At 45.2% G+C, this 19108-nt stretch overlaps 2 long non-coding RNA genes across 3 annotated transcripts; both read right to left on the bottom strand.

Moving 5' to 3' along the window:
- Window positions 1-9: 9 nt before the first annotated feature.
- On the bottom strand, window positions 10-879 carry LOC140692791 (uncharacterized). Of its 2 annotated transcripts, none has more exons than XR_012068370.1 (3): window positions 645-879; window positions 346-436; window positions 10-215 (listed from the first exon to the last, which is right to left on the bottom strand). It is a non-coding gene; the product is annotated as an uncharacterized lncRNA (long non-coding RNA). The 2 variants fall into 2 exon arrangements; XR_012068371.1 differs by having other exon boundaries at window positions 53-263.
- A 9878-nt stretch (window positions 880-10757) lies between these two features.
- On the bottom strand, window positions 10758-15819 carry LOC140692792 (uncharacterized). The gene is made up of 4 exons (XR_012068372.1): window positions 15682-15819; window positions 11239-11309; window positions 10940-11030; window positions 10758-10857 (listed from the first exon to the last, which is right to left on the bottom strand). It is a non-coding gene; the product is annotated as an uncharacterized lncRNA (long non-coding RNA).
- Window positions 15820-19108: the final 3289 nt, after the last annotated feature.

Here is a 19108-nt window from a genome sequence, read left to right on the forward strand (position 1 = left end):
AGGTCTTTGGTCCGGGAAGCTGTGTAAGTTCGAGATACTGCTGCTGCCCAAAGACCTGAGGTCACAGGTCAGTTTCCAGAACCTGAAAGGGCAGACAGTGGAAGATCTGCCTGTCATCAGCTTACTGGTCAGGCTCCGAGGTACTTTCAGACTTGCCCAGTCCTGGTGAAGTCGACTTTAGGGGAGACACGAAGAGAAGCTGGCCGGTAAGCTGGCTGCACGGATTGAGGAGAGATGCGAACACATGGATGAGAGATGTTCTGCTACAATGGAGAATACTGGCGTGGAGACAGCTGTAGAGGATACCAGGCTCAAAAGACATTCATGAGACATATTGAAACTCACTGATACAGGCAGAAACATACGGAGTGCCAACGTGGACTTGAGGAAGTTCCTCAATTCTCTTCTCCAATAACGGGTCCAAGGTCCCTGACGTCTGAAGGAGAAGAAATGGCAGAGATGATCAAAACGCTCCTGTTCTTGGAAGAGGTCGTGAGAATCCACACGTCCCAAGGGGCATTCCCAAGCCATTCAGACCAAAATTCAACAAGCCCAGGTAAGCCTTTTCCCAGGTTTGGGCCTAGCTAGTGAGCACTTGCCCTTGCCTCCCCTCCACTCAGGCATCCATTTTGAAGGATCAGTACCTGAGCTGCAATGAAGCCATTACGAGAAGAGCAAGCCCCTCCTAGAATCAGAGTTCCTCCAGCTTCACTCTCTGTGAACAACAGTGAACACCTTAAAGGTCAAATAGTCTCGGCTGAAATAGATAAAATTGAATACTTAGCTCACACCTAGAAACGATGTCCTTCCGCTAGATTCAGCAAATGTTGTGTTTATGTCTTCCCTGGGGTGAAGGGAGTGTGGTAAGTGAGGGGAATCTTTGACTGAACATGAATCTGTATTAGGCTTCAGTTTTTCAACACAGTGAAGGTAAATAGTACAAGTCAGAAAGTGAACTGAACTGTAAAAGTCGCCAATGACATTAAAGAAACAGCTTATGTGGATCGTCTTTCCCTTGAGTCAAGCCCCCGGGGGCACTATATCATGGGGGTGTAGACTTGGTTGCGTTAAATGGCTTTAAACTACAGGATCGGATGATTAAGCGTTCTCAACACTGATAGAAAAACACCTGGTTCTCAATAGACTAGCATAACTGCAGCAGGATTCTCCTAGCTAGAATGCCTCTAGGTGCTTTTGGATTCAAACCTAAATGTATATATTTGGTTTGTTTCCTCTTGTATTTTCCTAGAGAGGGATGTTACCCCTTGAAATGCCAACATTGGCCAGTAGGTGTCATTGGGATACAGGGCACCACATGCACAAGTGTATCCAAGGTTGGGGGTTATTCCATGTTTCCAAAAGTTATTTCATGGTTCCTGTTGGTTTCGGAGGCTTCAACCTTAAAGAGCTGACATGACCCCTTGAACAGTTTGGACTGCTAGTTTGCATTCTATCTGTCTAGCTTTTCCGTAGAGCTGACAAAATGTTACCAAAATTGACAAGTCTGGCTTCTAGGTCGATTTAGTGTGTTTCAAAAAATAACTCCATTTTCGTATAACTCCCAAAACATGTAAATGAGTTCTGTTAAACTTCTTAAAGACTGCAAATGGGATATCAACACAATGTCAAAATAGTTGTCTTCGGACAATCCCTCCCACCACGGCTGTATAGAAACAAAGAGCTAAGCAAATATCACATTTCTGTGAAATGTATCTGGATAGTGTTGATTCATCGATGCCCAGTTGGCAGAGAAGAAGTGCAACCTGCACTCACTCGCTCCCATGTACAGAGCAATGGAAACATCCACTCACCCAGCCCTTAGCATAGGACACTGGCCGAAGAGAGGTCTGTTACTCCCAAAGACAGGATGAGGCCTCAGGACACCTGGAAGCAGGAGAATGCAAAGCAGGGAATGGAAACCAGTGCAGGTTCGGACCCCTGGTGATGGAGCAACAAGGGTGAAACTCTGTTTAACTTGGACGCACACTCTCAAGCGGACAGGAGACATGGGTTTGAAGGTGATGTGCTGAGATTTACAAGAGTGCACAGCAGATGCTTGGCTGAGAGAACTCAAAGAAACCAGCGCAAAATATCCCCACAGTTAATTCTGAGACCAAGATCCCAGCTGCCAAATTTGAGGTAGCAGAGGCAATGGTCAGTGAGGCATAGAGCTACGGATGATGGCACACGCTGAGTCTCAGGGATCTGGAGTGCGTTGTGGGATGTGGTGGGTCGAATCAAGAGAGCAAACCGAACTGTGTACCAATAATAAATCAACCACACTGGTCGCGCGGTTGCGATTACCGATATGTCCCATGGCCACACCCAGTACATCTGCAGGACCAGGGACCAATTGGGAATTTTGCCAATAGAGCACGCGTGGGGCTGAATCAGAGATATCGTGCATCTGGTCTGAGGGATCCAGGGGGCCTTGAATTTGAAATCAGAATGAAAAGCCTTAGGATATGCTACATTCATAACCTGGGCTGGGATTATGGTTTGGTTTGAGTCACAGGATGCGCAACAACTCTGTGGTTGCCTTCGTGCACCCGTGCCACAAGGATGAGAGGACAAGGGAGAGTGGTCCAAGTCCACAGCGCGAGAAGAGGAAGCATTCATTTCAGCACTATCTCCCAAAAGCGGATGCTACATTTTGGATGGCACCGGCACGGTACGGCACCTAGGACAACAAGGAAGGTCTGCGGGATCATTCCAGCAGGCCCTGATATGTGACATCCATAGATATGCTTCCACAGGTGTTTCTGTAGACAGAGAAGCTCTGGAAAGAACTCATTTCATTGGGACATTCCCGTGGCAATAAAAAGCAGAAGAGCACTCTCAGTTTGCTGTTTTGGAAACACTCCAAAATGACATAGAGAAGAATGCAGAGCTGAGAACTTTTAGAAGCTTCATTTCCACAAGAGGAAGTGTCCTGTGCACTTTCAGAAGTGTGAGATAAGTATAATCAAAATGAAGTTATGCTAATCGAAGTAGAATGGGTTGTTCATCACAACTAATGCAACACCAGCAATTGGAGATATACCAAACAACACACACAGGTACAGGTTATGGCATCAATGCCTAGGAGAAATTGTCCTCACAGAAATCCCATGGAATTGCGTAGAGACAAGAGTCTAAATTTTTCAATTAACAAAGCCCTAGAAGTCTACATTAGATACCTGATATTACCTGACCAGTAGAGATGAAGAAGAACAGTAAAAGAAACAGGAAGTACCATTTTCAGTTCCAAAGATATTGAAGGCGCAAAAGATAAGCTTTCAAACAACTAGTCTGCAAAACGCTATCCAGAACAAGTGTTGAAAATGAAGGTCAGGAAAACACTGAAGAACACCAGTGTCTCAGAATCACAAAAGGCAGAATACCAGAAAAGGGGAAGAGAAAGTCTCAACACGAGCCAAAAATATCAGGAAACTCAATGGTTGTGATAATATCAGGGCTAAAATTCAGTCCTTAGCAGACTAGATAATGCAGAGGGACGCGTGAATGACTGTGAAGACAGGGGAAGAGAAAAACCTCGGTCAGAAGCAGACATAGGAAAGCAAGTGCAAACAAATGAAAACATTGCAGTTGAACCCTGGGTTAAGACAGGGCATGAAAGAATAGAAATCATGAGTCCCAGATGGAAAAGCAAGAGATAAAGAAACAAAAAGTGTCTGAAAATTTATCTGTAGAAAAATCAGACTGAAACTTGCTGAAAGCCAAGAAAGAATCATCTATGCGAATTCAGGAATTACACAGCATCCGAAGGAGGTGGAATCCCAATAGACCTACCAGCAGCTGTATGATTCAAATCAACAAAGTTCACGAATATCCGAGTGATTTAAAATGCACCTGGAGGAAACAACATAGTCACAAGGAAACCTCCAGAGGGGTTTCAGCTGATATCTCGGCAGCAATATTGCAGGACAGGGAGGAGTGCCAGGACACAGACCATATCCTGAATGGCCAAATGCTGCCACCTAGGGTAGCCTATGCCACATGAACACCATTTCAAATAACGGCAGAGCTAGAGAATTCTACAGACCGGCAAATCTTAAAAGAATTCAGCAGTTCAAAAGTTTTTCTAAAAGAAAGGTTGAGAAAACTCCCCTGAATAGAAAAGCAGCAAGATGGAATGGAAAGAAGAAACCATTATTGGAAATGCAAGAAGAGCATGTGTGGCAGAGAAGAAAGAAGAAGAACTTAAGGAGGACATCAAAACCCTAAAGATGGGAGAGGGAAGCAGGAAATCATAGGTGATTGGAAGCACTCTCTTAAGTGAATCAGCTTATTTGACTCTGTTTGAAGCGAAAGGAGAGATGCATGGCCTGACGTGTTTGCAAAACAAGCGAGAAGAAGACCAACAAAGAATCAAACCAACAAACAAGCACCAAAATGGTATGGTTGGCTGACATATACAAAGGGAACCATGATTATTCAAAAGAAAATACTCAAGGTGAGGTCAAGGGTCATTCAGAACGCATTGACCCAGTATCGTGGCTTGCATGTACTCAGCACACTTGTATTCGGAAATCAGAAGCGTGCATTCATATTCGTACATTTTGATTCATAAGAGCATATCGTGACCTAACACTAATGCCGATTTGGAATCAAATGGATTCCTAGTCCGTGATGTAGACTTGTATGTCTTCCAACAGGATGAAGGAATGCCATATTCTAGGCTACGTAGAGAAGAAATGTAAGAAGCCTATAACAAAGGCAAGTAGCTCTGCCAAAGTGTACTAAGTGCAAAAGAGACCGACAGCAAAGTGCACATTGGGGTTGGTTTCATTTCTTGGAATTTCAGCCCCCATGAATCCAATGGATCCATGTCCTGAGAGTGTGGGTGTTTCAGCAGAAATCAGGCGACGCATATGTATTCCGGGTGTACGGATATTATAGGAACATAAGTCTCCTTTAGTGGGTCCCTGTGTACTGTGAACTGTTAGAAAGTTTAAAGACGTGTGAAACCATCAACTGAAAAGGGACACACTTCCCTCCATTGGTACGGTGCATAGAGCTCTGAACAAAAGGAAAGAGGGAAGAAGAAAGGCCCATGGGACGCTAGTGGGTAGAATCACATTTCCCTTAGGAACCTCTCGTCGGATGCAGCCCCTCCCCCAACACTGACAAGATGCAGCAGCCATTGGGGATGGCAGTTAGCGGTTGGATTCCAGGTGGAATGTTGGTGTTTACCGCGAGGCTTGTTGTGGCTGTTGGATCCTAGGTAACCAGGCAGAGTTCTGTGGGTGGATCAGTGTGATGGAGGGGCTGCCGCCCTCTGTGGAGCTTGGCTTAGGTCTTTGGTCCGGGAAGCTGTGTAAGTTCGAGATACTGCTGCTGCCCAAAGACCTGAGGTCACAGGTCAGTTTCCAGAACCTGAAAGGGCAGACAGTGGAAGATCTGCTTGTCATCAGCTTACTGGTCAGGCTCCGAGGTACTTTCAGACTTGCCCAGTCCTGGTGAAGTCGACTTTAGGGGAGACACGAAGAGAAGCTGGCCGATAAGCTGGCTGCACGGATTGAGGAGAGATGCGAACACATGGATGAGAGATGTTCTGCTACAATGGAGAATACTGGCGTGGAGACAGCTGTAGAGGATACCAGGCTCAAAAGACATTCATGAGACATATTGAAACTCACTGATACAGGCAGAAACATACGGAGTGCCAACGTGGACTTGAGGAAGTTCCTCAATTCTCTTCTCCAATAACGGGTCCAAGGTCCCTGACGTCTGAAGGAGAAGAAATGGCAGAGATGATCAAAACGCTCCTGTTCTTGGAAGAGGTCGTGAGAATCCACACGTCCCAAGGGGCATTCCCAAGCCATTCAGACCAAAATTCAACAAGCCCAGGTAAGCCTTTTCCCAGGTTTGGGCCTAGCTAGTGAGCACTTGCCCTTGCCTCCCCTCCACTCAGGCATCCATTTTGAAGGATCAGTACCTGAGCTGCAATGAAGCCATTACGAGAAGAGCAAGCCCCTCCTAGAATCAGAGTTCCTCCAGCTTCACTCTCTGTGAACAACAGTGAACACCTTAAAGGTCAAATAGTCTCGGCTGAAATAGATAAAATTGAATACTTAGCTCACACCTAGAAACGATGTCCTTCCGCTAGATTCAGCAAATGTTGTGTTTATGTCTTCCCTGGGGTGAAGGGAGTGTGGTAAGTGAGGGGAATCTTTGACTGAACATGAATCTGTATTAGGCTTCAGTTTTTCAAGACAGTGAAGGTAAATAGTACAAGTCAGAAAGTGAACTGAACTGTAAAAGTCGCCAATGACATTAAAGACACAGCTTATGTGGATCGTCTATCACTTGAGTCAAGCCCCCGGGGGCACTATATCATGGGGGTGCAGACTTGGTTGCGTTAAATGGCTTTAAACTACAGGATCGGATGATTAAGCGTTCTCAACACTGATAGAAAAACACCTGGTTCTCAATAGACTAGCATAACTGCAGCAGGATTCTCCTAGCTAGAATGCCTCTAGGTGCTTTTGGATTCAAACCTAAATGTATATATTTGGTTTGTTTCCTCTTGTATTTTCCTAGAGAGGGATGTTACCCCTTGAAATGCCAACATTGGCCAGTAGGTGTCATTGGGATACAGGGCACCACATGCACAAGTGTATCCAAGGTTGGGGGTTATTCCATGTTTCCAAAAGTTATTTCATGGTTCCTGTTGGTTTCGGAGGCTTCAACCTTAAAGAGCTGACATGACCCCTTGAACAGTTTGGACTGCTAGTTTGCATTCTATCTGTCTAGCTTTTCCGTAGAGCTGACACAATGTTACCAAAATTGACAAGTCTGGCTTCTAGGTCGATTTAGTGTGTTTCAAAAAATAACTCCATTTTCGTATAACTCCCAAAACATGTAAATGAGTTCTGTTAAACTTCTTAAAGACTGCAAATGGGATATCAACACAATGTCAAAATAGTTGTCTTCGGACAATCCCTCCCACCACGGCTGTATAGAAACAAAGAGCTAAGCAAATATCACATTTCTGTGAAATGTATCTGGATAGTGTTGATTCATCGATGCCCAGTTGGCAGAGAAGAAGTGCAACCTGCACTCACTCGCTCCCATGTACAGAGCAATGGAAACATCCACTCACCCAGCCCTTAGCATAGGACACTGGCCGAAGAGAGGTCTGTTACTCCCAAAGACAGGATGAGGCCTCAGGACACCTGGAAGCAGGAGAATGCAAAGCAGGGAATGGAAACCAGTGCAGGTTCGGACCCCTGGTGATGGAGCAACAAGGGTGAATCTCTGTTTAACTTGGACGCACACTCTCAAGCGGACAGGAGACATGGGTTTGAAGGTGATGTGCTGAGATTTACAAGAGTGCACAGCAGATGCTTGGCTGAGAGAACTCAAAGAAACCAGCGCAAAATATCCCCACAGTTAATTCTGAGACCAAGATCCCAGCTGCCAAATTTGAGGTAGCAGAGGCAATGGTCAGTGAGGCATAGAGCTACGGATGATGGCACACGCTGAGTCTCAGGGATCTGGAGTGCGTTGTGGGATGTGGTGGGTCGAATCAAGAGAGCAAACCGAACTGTGTACCAATAATAAATCAACCACACTGGTCGCGCGGTTGCGATTACCGATATGTCCCATGGCCACACCCAGTACATCTGCAGGACCAGGGACCAATTGGGAATTTTGCCAATAGAGCACGTGTGGGGCTGAATCAGAGATATCGTGCATCTGGTCTGAGGGATCCAGGGGGCCTTGAATTTGAAATCAGAATGAAAAGCCTTAGGATATGCTACATTCATAACCTGGGCTGGGATTATGGTTTGGTTTGAGTCACAGGATGCGCAACAACTCTGTGGTTGCCTTCGTGCACCCGTGCGACAAGGATGAGAGGACAAGGGAGAGTGGTCCAAGTCCACAGCGCGAGAAGAGGAAGCATTCCCTTCAGCACTATCTCCCAAAAGCGGATGCTACATTTTGGATGGCACCGGCACGGTACGGCACCTAGGACAACAAGGAAGGTCTGCGGGATCATTCCAGCAGGCCCTGATATGTGACATCCATAGATATGCTTCCACTGGTGTTTCTGTAGACAGAGAAGCTCTGGAAAGAACTGATTTCATTGGGACATTCCCGTGGCAATAAAAAGCAGAAGAGCACTCTCAGTTTGCTGTTTTGGAAACACTCCAAAATGACATAGAGAAGAATGCAGAGCTGAGAACTTTTAGAAGCTTCATTTCCACAAGAGGAAGTGTCCTGTGCACTTTCAGAAGTGTGAGATAAGTATAATCAAAATGAAGTTATGCTAATCGAAGTAGAATGGGTTGTTCATCACAACTAATGCAACACCAGCAATTGGAGATATACCAAACAACACACACAGGTACAGGTTATGGCATCAATGCCTAGGAGAAATTGTCCTCACAGAAATCCCATGGAATTGCGTAGAGACAAGAGTCTAAAATTTTCAATTAACAAAGCCCTAGAAGTCTACATTAGATACCTGATATTACCTGACCAGTAGAGATGAAGAAGAACAGTAAAAGAAACAGGAAGTACCATTTTCAGTTCCAAAGATATTGAAGGCGCAAAAGATAAGCTTTCAAACAACTAGTCTGCAAAACGCTATCCAGAACAAGTGTTGAAAATGAAGGTCAGGAAAACACTGAAGAACACCAGTGTCTCAGAATCACAAAAGGCAGAATACCAGAAAAGGGGAAGAGAAAGTCTCAACACGAGCCAAAAATATCAGGAAACTCAATGGTTGTGATAATATCAGGGCTAAAATTCAGTCCTTAGCAGACTAGATAATGCAGAGGGACGCGTGAATGACTGTGAAGACAGGGGAAGAGAAAAACCTCGGTCAGAAGCAGACATAGGAAAGCAAGTGCAAACAAATGAAAACATTGCAGTTGAACCCTGGGTTAAGACAGGGCATGAAAGAATAGAAATCATGAGTCCCAGATGGAAAAGCAAGAGATAAAGAAACAAAAAGTGTCTGAAAATTTATCTGTAGAAAAATCAGACTGAAACTTGCTGAAAGCCAAGAAAGAATCATCTATGCGAATTCAGGAATTACACAGCATCCGAAGGAGGTGGAATCCCAATAGACCTACCAGCAGCTGTATGATTCAAATCAACAAAGTTCACGAATATCCGAGTGATTTAAAATGCACCTGGAGGAAACAACATAGTCACAAGGAAACCTCCAGAGGGGTTTCAGCTGATATCTCGGCAGTAATATTGCAGGACAGGGAGGAGTGCCAGGACACAGACCATATCCTGAATGGCCAAATGCTGCCACCTAGGGTAGCCTATGCCACATGAACACCATTTCAAATAACGGCAGAGCTAGAGAATTCTACAGACCGGCAAATCTTAAAAGAATTCAGCAGTTCAAAAGTTTTTCTAAAAGAAAGGTTGAGAAAACTCCCCTGAATAGAAAAGCAGCAAGATGGAATGGAAAGAAGAAACCATTATTGGAAATGCAAGAAGAGCATGTGTGGCAGAGAAGAAAGAAGAAGAACTTAAGGAGGACATCAAAACCCTAAAGATGGGAGAGGGAAGCAGGAAATCATAGGTGATTGGAAGCACTCTCTTAAGTGAATCAGCTTATTTGACTCTGTTTGAAGCGAAAGGAGAGATGCATGGCCTGACGTGTTTGCAAAACAAGCGAGAAGAAGACCAACAAAGAATCAAACCAACAAACAAGCACCAAACTGGTATGGTTGGCTGACATATACAAAGGGAACCATGATTATTCAAAAGAAAATACTCAAGGTGAGGTCAAGGGTCATTCAGAACGCATCGACCCAGTATCGTGGCTTGCATGTACTCAGCACACTTGTATTCGGAAATCAGAAGCGTGCATTCATATTCGTACATTTTGATTCATAAGAGCATATCGTGACCTAACACTAATGCCGATTTGGAATCAAATGGATTCCTAGTCCGTGATGTAGACTTGTATGTCTTCCAACAGGATGAAGGAATGCCATATTCTAGGCTACGTAGAGAAGAAATGTAAGAAGCCTATAACAAAGGCAAGTAGCTCTGCCAAAGTGTACTAAGTGCAAAAGAGACCGACAGCAAAGTGCACATTGGGGTTGGTTTCATTTCTTGGAATTTCAGCCCCCATGAATCCAATGGATCCATGTCCTGAGAGTGTGGGTGTTTCAGCAGAAATCAGGCGACGCATATGTATTCCGGGTGTACGGATATTATAGGAACATAAGTCTCCTTTAGTGGGTCCCTGTGTACTGTGAACTGTTAGAAAGTTTAAAGACGTGTGAAACCATCAACTGAAAAGGGACACACTTCCCTCCATTGGTACGGTGCATAGAGCTCTGAACAAAAGGAAAGAGGGAAGAAGAAAGGCCCATGGGACGCTAGTGGGTAGAATCACATTTCCCTTAGGAACCTCTCGTCGGATGCAGCCCCTCCCCCAACACTGACAAGATGCAGCAGCCATTGGGGATGGCAGTTAGCGGTTGGATTCCAGGTGGAATGTTGGTGTGTACCGCGGGGCTTGTTGTGGCTGTTGGATCCTAGGTAACCGGGCAGAGTTCTGTGGGTGGATCAGTGTGATGGAGGGGCTGCCGCCCTCTGTGGAGCTTGGCTTAGGTCTTTGGTCCGGGAAGCTGTGTAAGTTCGAGATACTGCTGCTGCCCAAAGACCTGAGGTCACAGGTCAGTTTCCAGAACCTGAAAGGGCAGACAGTGGAAGATCTGCCTGTCATCAGCTTACTGGTCAGACTCCGAGGTACTTTCAGACTTGCCCAGTCCTGGTGAAGTCGACTTTAGGGGAGACACGAAGAGAAGCTGGCCGGTAAGCTGGCTGCACGGATTGAGGAGAGATGCGAACACATGGATGAGAGATGTTCTGCTACAATGGAGAATACTGGCGTGGAGACAGCTGTAGAGGATACCAGGCTCAAAAGACATTCATGAGACATATTGAAACTCACTGATACAGGCAGAAACATACGGAGTGCCAACGTGGACTTGAGGAAGTTCCTCAATTCTCTTCTCCAATAACGGGTCCAAGGTCCCTGACGTCTGAAGGAGAAGAAATGGCAGAGATGATCAAAACGCTCCTGTTCTTGGAAGAGGTCGTGAGAATCCACACGTCCCAAGGGGCATTCCCAAGCCATTCAGACCAAAATTCAACAAGCCCAGGTAAGCCTTTTCCCAGGTTTGGGCCTAGCTAGTGAGCACTTGCCCTTGCCTCCCCTCCACTCAGGCATCCATTTTGAAGGATCAGTACCTGAGCTGCAATGAAGCCATTACGAGAAGAGCAAGCCCCTCCTAGAATCAGAGTTCCTCCAGCTTCACTCTCTGTGAACAACAGTGAACACCTTAAAGGTCAAATAGTCTCGGCTGAAATAGATAAAATTGAATACTTAGCTCACACCTAGAAACGATGTCCTTCCGCTAGATTCAGCAAATGTTGTGTTTATGTCTTCCCTGGGGTGAAGGGAGTGTGGTAAGTGAGGGGAATCTTTGACTGAACATGAATCTGTATTAGGCTTCAGTTTTTCAACACAGTGAAGGTAAATAGTACAAGTCAGAAAGTGAACTGAACTGTAAAAGTCGCCAATGACATTAAAGAAACAGCTTATGTGGATCGTCTTTCACTTGAGTCAAGCCCCCGGGGGCACTATATCATGGGGGTGTAGACTTGGTTGCGTTAAATGGCTTTAAACTACAGGATCGGATGATTAAGCGTTCTCAACACTGATAGAAAAACACCTGGTTCTCAATAGACTAGCATAACTGCAGCAGGATTCTCCTAGCTAGAATGCCTCTAGGTGCTTTTGGATTCAAACCTAAATGTATATATTTGGTTTGTTTCCTCTTGTATTTTCCTAGAGAGGGATGTTACCCCTTGAAATGCCAACATTGGCCAGTAGGTGTCATTGGGATACAGGGCACCACATGCACAAGTGTATCCAAGGTTGGGGGTTATTCCATGTTTCCAAAAGTTATTTCATGGTTCCTGTTGGTTTCGGAGGCTTCAACCTTAAAGAGCTGACATGACCCCTTGAACAGTTTGGACTGCTAGTTTGCATTCTATCTGTCTAGCTTTTCCGTAGAGCTGACAAAATGTTACCAAAATTGACAAGTCTGGCTTCTAGGTCGATTTAGTGTGTTTCAAAAAATAACTCCATTTTCGTATAACTCCCAAAACATGTAAATGAGTTCTGTTAAACTTCTTAAAGACTGCAAATGGGATATCAACACAATGTCAAAATAGTTGTCTTCGGACAATCCCTCCCACCACGGCTGTATAGAAACAAAGAGCTAAGCAAATATCACATTTCTGTGAAATGTATCTGGATAGTGTTGATTCATCGATGCCCAGTTGGCAGAGAAGAAGTGCAACCTGCACTCACTCGCTCCCATGTACAGAGCAATGGAAACATCCACTCACCCAGCCCTTAGCATAGGACACTGGCCGAAGAGAGGTCTGTTACTCCCAAAGACAGGATGAGGCCTCAGGACACCTGGAAGCAGGAGAATGCAAAGCAGGGAATGGAAACCAGTGCAGGTTCGGACCCCTGGTGATGGAGCAACAAGGGTGAAACTCTGTTTAACTTGGACGCACACTCTCAAGCGGACAGGAGACATGGGTTTGAAGGTGATGTGCTGAGATTTACAAGAGTGCACAGCAGATGCTTGGCTGAGAGAACTCAAAGAAACCAGCGCAAAATATCCCCACAGTTAATTCTGAGACCAAGATCCCAGCTGCCAAATTTGAGGTAGCAGAGGCAATGGTCAGTGAGGCATAGAGCTACGGATGATGGCACACGCTGAGTCTCAGGGATCTGGAGTGCGTTGTGGGATGTGGTGGGTCGAATCAAGAGAGCAAACCGAACTGTGTACCAATAATAAATCAACCACACTGGTCGCGCGGTTGCGATTACCGATATGTCCCATGGCCACACCCAGTACATCTGCAGGACCAGGGACCAATTGGGAATTTTGCCAATAGAGCACGCGTGGGGCTGAATCAGAGATATCGTGCATCTGGTCTGAGGGATCCAGGGGGCCTTGAATTTGAAATCAGAATGAAAAGCCTTAGGATATGCTACATTCATAACCTGGGCTGGGATTATGGTTTGGTTTGAGTCACAGGATGCGCAACAACTCTGTGGTTGCCTTCGTGCACCCGTGCCACAAGGATGAGAGGACAAGGGAGAGTGGTCCAAGTCCACAGCGCGAGAAGAGGAAGCATTCATTTCAGCACTATCTCCCAAAAGCGGATGCTACATTTTGGATGGCACCGGCACGGTACGGCACCTAGGACAACAAGGAAGGTCTGCGGGATCATTCCAGCAGGCCCTGATATGTGACATCCATAGATATGCTTCCACAGGTGTTTCTGTAGACAGAGAAGCTCTGGAAAGAACTCATTTCATTGGGACATTCCCGTGGCAATAAAAAGCAGAAGAGCACTCTCAGTTTGCTGTTTTGGAAACACTCCAAAATGACATAGAGAAGAATGCAGAGCTGAGAACTTTTAGAAGCTTCATTTCCACAAGAGGAAGTGTCCTGTGCACTTTCAGAAGTGTGAGATAAGTATAATCAAAATGAAGTTATGCTAATCGAAGTAGAATGGGTTGTTCATCACAACTAATGCAACACCAGCAATTGGAGATATACCAAACAACACACACAGGTACAGGTTATGGCATCAATGCCTAGGAGAAATTGTCCTCACAGAAATCCCATGGAATTGCGTAGAGACAAGAGTCTAAATTTTTCAATTAACAAAGCCCTAGAAGTCTACATTAGATACCTGATATTACCTGACCAGTAGAGATGAAGAAGAACAGTAAAAGAAACAGGAAGTACCATTTTCAGTTCCAAAGATATTGAAGGCGCAAAAGATAAGCTTTCAAACAACTAGTCTGCAAAACGCTATCCAGAACAAGTGTTGAAAATGAAGGTCAGGAAAACACTGAAGAACACCAGTGTCTCAGAATCACAAAAGGCAGAATACCAGAAAAGGGGAAGAGAAAGTCTCAACACGAGCCAAAAATATCAGGAAACTCAATGGTTGTGATAATATCAGGGCTAAAATTCAGTCCTTAGCAGACTAGATAATGCAGAGGGACGCGTGAATGACTGTGAAGACAGGGGAAGAGAAAAACCTCGGTCAGAAGCAGACATAGGAAAGCAAGTGCAAACAAATGAAAACATTGCAGTTGAACCCTGGGTTAAGACAGGGCATGAAAGAATAGAAATCATGAGTCCCAGATGGAAAAGCAAGAGATAAAGAAACAAAAAGTGTCTGAAAATTTATCTGTAGAAAAATCAGACTGAAACTTGCTGAAAGCCAAGAAAGAATCATCTATGCGAATTCAGGAATTACACAGCATCCGAAGGAGGTGGAATCCCAATAGACCTACCAGCAGCTGTATGATTCAAATCAACAAAGTTCACGAATATCCGAGTGATTTAAAATGCACCTGGAGGAAACAACATAGTCACAAGGAAACCTCCAGAGGGGTTTCAGCTGATATCTCGGCAGCAATATTGCAGGACAGGGAGGAGTGCCAGGACACAGACCATATCCTGAATGGCCAAATGCTGCCACCTAGGGTAGCCTATGCCACATGAACACCATTTCAAATAACGGCAGAGCTAGAGAATTCTACAGACCGGCAAATCTTAAAAGAATTCAGCAGTTCAAAAGTTTTTCTAAAAGAAAGGTTGAGAAAACTCCCCTGAATAGAAAAGCAGCAAGATGGAATGGAAAGAAGAAACCATTATTGGAAATGCAAGAAGAGCATGTGTGGCAGAGAAGAAAGAAGAAGAACTTAAGGAGGACATCAAAACCCTAAAGATGGGAGAGGGAAGCAGGAAATCATAGGTGATTGGAAGCACTCTCTTAAGTGAATCAGCTTATTTGACTCTGTTTGAAGCGAAAGGAGAGATGCATGGCCTGACGTGTTTGCAAAACAAGCGAGAAGAAGACCAACAAAGAATCAAACCAACAAACAAGCACCAAAATGGTATGGTTGGCTGACATATACAAAGGGAACCATGATTATTCAAAAGAAAATACTCAAGGTGAGGTCAAGGGTCATTCAGAACGCATCGACCCAGTATCGTGGCTTGCATGTACTCAGCACACTTGTATTCGGAAATCAGAAGCGTGCATTCATATTCGTACATTTTGATTCATAAGAGCATATCGTGACCTAACACTAATGCCGATTTGGAATCAAATGGATTCCTAGTCCGTGATGTAGACTTGTATGTCTTCCAACAGGATGAAGGAATGCCATATTCTAGGCTACGTAGAGAAGAAATGTAAGAAGCCTATAACAAAGGCAAGTAGCTCTGCCAAAGTGTACTAAGTGCAAAAGAGACCGACAGCAAAGTGCACATTGGGGTTGGTTTCATTTCTTGGAATTTCAGCCCCCATGAATCCAATGGATCCATGTCCTGAGAGTGTGGGTGTTTCAGCAGAAATCAGGCGACGCATATGTATTCCGGGTGTACGGATATTATAGGAACATAAGTCTCCTTTAGTGGGTCCCTGTGTACTGTGAACTGTTAGAAAGTTTAAAGACGTGTGAAACCATCAACTGAAAAGGGACACACTTCCCTCCATTGGTACGGTGCATAGAGCTCTGAACAAAAGGAAAGAGGGAAGAAGAAAGGCCCATGGGACGCTAGTGGGTAGAATCACATTTACCTTAGGAACCTCTCGTCGGATGCAGCCCCTCCCCCAACACTGACAAGATGCAGCAGCCATTGGGGATGGCAGTTAGCGGTTGGATTCCAGGTGGAATGTTGGTGTTTACCGCGAGGCTTGTTGTGGCTGTTGGATCCTAGGTAACCAGGCAGAGTTCTGTGGGTGGATCAGTGTGATGGAGGGGCTGCCGCCCTCTGTGGAGCTTGGCTTAGGTCTTTGGTCCGGGAAGCTGTGTAAGTTCGAGATACTGCTGCTGCCCAAAGACCTGAGGTCACAGGTCAGTTTCCAGAACCTGAAAGGGCAGACAGTGGAAGATCTGCTTGTCATCAGCTTACTGGTCAGGCTCCGAGGTACTTTCAGACTTGCCCAGTCCTGGTGAAGTCGACTTTAGGGGAGACACGAAGAGAAGCTGGCCGATAAGCTGGCTGCACGGATTGAGGAGAGATGCGAACACATGGATGAGAGATGTTCTGCTACAATGGAGAATACTGGCGTGGAGACAGCTGTAGAGGATACCAGGCTCAAAAGACATTCATGAGACATATTGAAACTCACTGATACAGGCAGAAACATACGGAGTGCCAACGTGGACTTGAGGAAGTTCCTCAATTCTCTTCTCCAATAACGGGTCCAAGGTCCCTGACGTCTGAAGGAGAAGAAATGGCAGAGATGATCAAAACGCTCCTGTTCTTGGAAGAGGTCGTGAGAATCCACACGTCCCAAGGGGCATTCCCAAGCCATTCAGACCAAAATTCAACAAGCCCAGGTAAGCCTTTTCCCAGGTTTGGGCCTAGCTAGTGAGCACTTGCCCTTGCCTCCCCTCCACTCAGGCATCCATTTTGAAGGATCAGTACCTGAGCTGCAATGAAGCCATTACGAGAAGAGCAAGCCCCTCCTAGAATCAGAGTTCCTCCAGCTTCACTCTCTGTGAACAACAGTGAACACCTTAAAGGTCAAATAGTCTCGGCTGAAATAGATAAAATTGAATACTTAGCTCACACCTAGAAACGATGTCCTTCCGCTAGATTCAGCAAATGTTGTGTTTATGTCTTCCCTGGGGTGAAGGGAGTGTGGTAAGTGAGGGGAATCTTTGACTGAACATGAATCTGTATTAGGCTTCAGTTTTTCAAGACAGTGAAGGTAAATAGTACAAGTCAGAAAGTGAACTGAACTGTAAAAGTCGCCAATGACATTAAAGACACAGCTTATGTGGATCGTCTATCACTTGAGTCAAGCCCCCGGGGGCACTATATCATGGGGGTGCAGACTTGGTTGCGTTAAATGGCTTTAAACTACAGGATCGGATGATTAAGCGTTCTCAACACTGATAGAAAAACACCTGGTTCTCAATAGACTAGCATAACTGCAGCAGGATTCTCCTAGCTAGAATGCCTCTAGGTGCTTTTGGATTCAAACCTAAATGTATATATTTGGTTTGTTTCCTCTTGTATTTTCCTAGAGAGGGATGTTACCCCTTGAAATGCCAACATTGGCCAGTAGGTGTCATTGGGATACAGGGCACCACATGCACAAGTGTATCCAAGGTTGGGGGTTATTCCATGTTTCCAAAAGTTATTTCATGGTTCCTGTTGGTTTCGGAGGCTTCAACCTTAAAGAGCTGACATGACCCCTTGAACAGTTTGGACTGCTAGTTTGCATTCTATCTGTCTAGCTTTTCCGTAGAGCTGACACAATGTTACCAAAATTGACAAGTCTGGCTTCTAGGTCGATTTAGTGTGTTTCAAAAAATAACTCCATTTTCGTATAACTCCCAAAACATGTAAATGAGTTCTGTTAAACTTCTTAAAGACTGCAAATGGGATATCAACACAATGTCAAAATAGTTGTCTTCGGACAATCCCTCCCACCACGGCTGTATAGAAACAAAGAGCTAAGCAAATATCACATTTCTGTGAAATGTATCTGGATAGTGTTGATTCATCGATGCCCAGTTGGCAGAGAAGAAGTGCAACCTGCACTCACTCGCTCCCATGTACAGAGCAATGGAAACATCCACTCACCCAGCCCTTAGCATAGGACACTGGCCGAAGAGAGGTCTGTTACTCCCAAAGACAGGATGAGGCCTCAGGACACCTGGAAGCAGGAGAATGCAAAGCAGGGAATGGAAACCAGTGCAGGTTCGGACCCCTGGTGATGGAGCAACAAGGGTGAATCTCTGTTTAACTTGGACGCACACTCTCAAGCGGACAGGAGACATGGGTTTGAAGGTGATGTGCTGAGATTTACAAGAGTGCACAGCAGATGCTTGGCTGAGAGAACTCAAAGAAACCAGCGCAAAATATCCCCACAGTTAATTCTGAGACCAAGATCCCAGCTGCCAAATTTGAGGTAGCAGAGGCAATGGTCAGTGAGGCATAGAGCTACGGATGATGGCACACGCTGAGTCTCAGGGATCTGGAGTGCGTTGTGGGATGTGGTGGGTCGAATCAAGAGAGCAAACCGAACTGTGTACCAATAATAAATCAACCACACTGGTCGCGCGGTTGCGATTACCGATATGTCCCATGGCCACACCCAGTACATCTGCAGGACCAGGGACCAATTGGGAATTTTGCCAATAGAGCACGTGTGGGGCTGAATCAGAGATATCGTGCATCTGGTCTGAGGGATCCAGGGGGCCTTGAATTTGAAATCAGAATGAAAAGCCTTAGGATATGCTACATTCATAACCTGGGCTGGGATTATGGTTTGGTTTGAGTCACAGGATGCGCAACAACTCTGTGGTTGCCTTCGTGCACCCGTGCGACAAGGATGAGAGGACAAGGGAGAGTGGTCCAAGTCCACAGCGCGAGAAGAGGAAGCATTCCCTTCAGCACTATCTCCCAAAAGCGGATGCTACATTTTGGATGGCACCGGCACGGTACGGCACCTAGGACAACAAGGAAGGTCTGCGGGATCATTCCAGCAGGCCCTGATATGTGACATCCATAGATATGCTTCCACTGGTGTTTCTGTAGACAGAGAAGCTCTGGAAAGAACTCATTTCATTGGGACATTCCCGTGGCAATAAAAAGCAGAAGAGCACTCTCAGTTTGCTGTTTTGGAAACACTCCAAAATGACATAGAGAAGAATGCAGAGCTGAGAACTTTTAGAAGCTTCATTTCCACAAGAGGAAGTGTCCTGTGCACTTTCAGAAGTGTGAGATAAGTATAATCAAAATGAAGTTATGCTAATCGAAGTAGAATGGGTTGTTCATCACAACTAATGCAACACCAGCAATTGGAGATATACCAAACAACACACACAGGTACAGGTTATGGCATCAATGCCTAGGAGAAATTGTCCTCACAGAAATCCCATGGAATTGCGTAGAGACAAGAGTCTAAAATTTTCAATTAACAAAGCCCTAGAAGTCTACATTAGATACCTGATATTACCTGACCAGTAGAGATGAAGAAGAACAGT

The sequence above is a fragment of the Vicugna pacos genome, unplaced genomic scaffold (assembly GCF_048564905.1).
Source record: "Vicugna pacos unplaced genomic scaffold, VicPac4 scaffold_17, whole genome shotgun sequence".
NCBI lineage: Eukaryota > Metazoa > Chordata > Mammalia > Artiodactyla > Camelidae > Vicugna > Vicugna pacos.